Genomic DNA, 2,500 nt, shown 5'->3' on the forward strand with positions numbered 1-2,500 from the left:
GGAGGTCAAGCGTAGAGAAAACCTTCGCTTTGTGCAGGTAGGAGGTCACGTCGGCAATGTTTGGGAGGGGGTAGTGATCCAGTTCTGTTTGCATGTTCAGGCGCCTGTAATCCCCGCACGGACGGAGGGAGCCGTCTTTCTTCAGAACGATGTGTAAGGGTGACGACCATGGGCTGGAGGCCTTTTGGCAAATGCCCATTTCCTCCATTTCGGCGAACGTCTGTTTGGCGGCTGCCAATCGTTCCGGTGCCAGACGTCTGAATTTTGCGAAGACTGGGGGTCCCGTCGTCTTGATATGGTGATAAATACCGTGCTTGGCAGGAACCGTGGGCGTTTGGCGAAGTTCTGAACAGAAAACTTCCGGGTACGACGTGAGGAGGTGGGCGTAGGCATCTGTGGGTGCGCTGATGTGGAGAGCGAGGTTAGAGCGGGCGGGTTGAAGAGGGGTCAACAAGTACGAGTCTGCTTTGACCAATCGTTGGTGGGCGACATCGACCAGAAAGTGGAAATGAGAGAGAAGATCCTCACCGAGGATTGGCATTGTAACCTTAGCAACGAGAAACTTCCAATTGAACGGTAATGTGAGGTTCTCGTAACCGTAGGTCTGTATCGCAGATACGTTGGCAGCTACCAAGCGGGCGTCGGCAGATGTAGACAGACTACGTCGTGCCTTGAAGAGTTTCCTTGGCAAAAGTGAACGACAAGCACCCGTGTCTACCAAAAATCGCACGCCTGTTCCTGCATCCGTAAAAAGAAAAGATTAGAAACACGGGAGGCCACCACCACAAGCGATGGACTACTTACACGTTTTCTGGCCACTGACAATACTTGGCACATTTTTTCAAGGTTGCCCCGAATCTGAAGTGGTAGTAGCAAAACTGCAGCGGATGGGAGGTAGTAAGTGGCTGTAGAAGTCGTTCGTTGGGGCACGAGCGATTGGTGGGTGGTGGGCGGCTTTGTCGCTGCTTCGGCACGTCACGGGGTAGGCGTGTATGTCCTACGGCATTCATGTCAGCTTCGGTTGACGTTGAATAAGCATCCTCTTTGTCAGGGGTGGAGGCGTTGATGGCGGTCTTGAAGTGGCTGTCCATAAGGGCGTCGGCTTTGGTCATCAAGTCCTTTATGGGTAAGCTATCGACATCGGGTATGGCAGCGTGTACAGATTCGGGTATACGGCATATCCAAAGGGCATGAAGTAGGTTCACCTCACGAGGAGAGCCGTCTGCGGCAGGTTGAAGGCGAGCGATACTGGTCATTTCCCTGAGGGCAAGCGAAGCCCTTTGGTCCCCCAACGGTTGTTGCGAGAGCTGAAAAAGCTTTGCTATACGGGCGGCTGGCGACGGCGAGTACTGCTGTAGAAGGTATGTTTTGAGGGCGTCATACGCTATTGGGGTGTCTCCTTGTTCACAAAGCCAGTCGGATATTTCTGATAAGGTGTCCTCGGGTATCGCCGCGAGAACATAATCCGCTTTGGTGGTTGAGCGAGTCACGCCCCTGATACGAAACTGGACTTCTGCGCGCTGAAACCAAGCAAACGCCTCTCCGCTGGCAAACGATGAAAGTTTGAATGGAGCAGCCGCAGCACCAACCGCCGTAGAGTCCGCCATAGTACCAACGATGAAGGGGCAAGGGGGTGGGGGTGGAAGGCGGTGGGAGCGAGTCGACTTCCGGGGTCACCAATGTGACGGGCCGAGAGAGGGTTGTGAACTCAAAGGCAGGAGGCAATCAACTGAGTTGTTTATTAAGGAACACTCTCCTTTATATACAAAACATGAAGGCAACAGGAAAATACATGTTCAAGGAAGTGACAATATTACAGAAAACCAGACATGAATTTTCATGTTCGTTTTAGTGCGAGGGAAGAGCGAAGATACTAGCATAATATATACAAAAGGAATTATGTACAATTGTGTGACACAAGGTTAGTACATTATCCTTGACATGTTAGTCTATCCGTTTTGCAATTATTTTATCTCTTGAAGGATCTCAAAGTATTCAAGGAGGACATGTCATGCAAAGGCCCAATTTGGTTTCTAAGAGAGTCTGGGGATCCCAGAACATACATAGTGGTTGTAAATGGTTGGCGCTGGGAAGACTTAAAAAATGAGACGATAGCTTTTTCCCTTTATTCTTTGTAATGAAAAATCTAATGGTCCTCCTAGAGAGGGAATATAATGGCTTTGTTCATTATGATCTTACTTTTGGAAGCTATTAGGACGAGGTTAAAGGAACAATTTAGTCTTTTTTTAGTTATTAAGATCAGAATTAAGAGGCATATATAAGGAAACAGAGAGCCCTATATCCTATAATCACTCCATTTCTGGTTGAAGATAGATGGCACTGTCTTATAATTTATGAGAATACCAAATTCTTTGAAAGTATCTAGTAGAAACTTTTTTTGTTTCGGACACTCTCATTCTTTATATATATATATATATATATATATATATATATATATATATATATATATATATATATATATATATATATATATATATAT

The sequence above is a fragment of the Palaemon carinicauda genome, chromosome 1 (genome assembly GCF_036898095.1).
Source record: "Palaemon carinicauda isolate YSFRI2023 chromosome 1, ASM3689809v2, whole genome shotgun sequence".
NCBI lineage: Eukaryota > Metazoa > Arthropoda > Malacostraca > Decapoda > Palaemonidae > Palaemon > Palaemon carinicauda.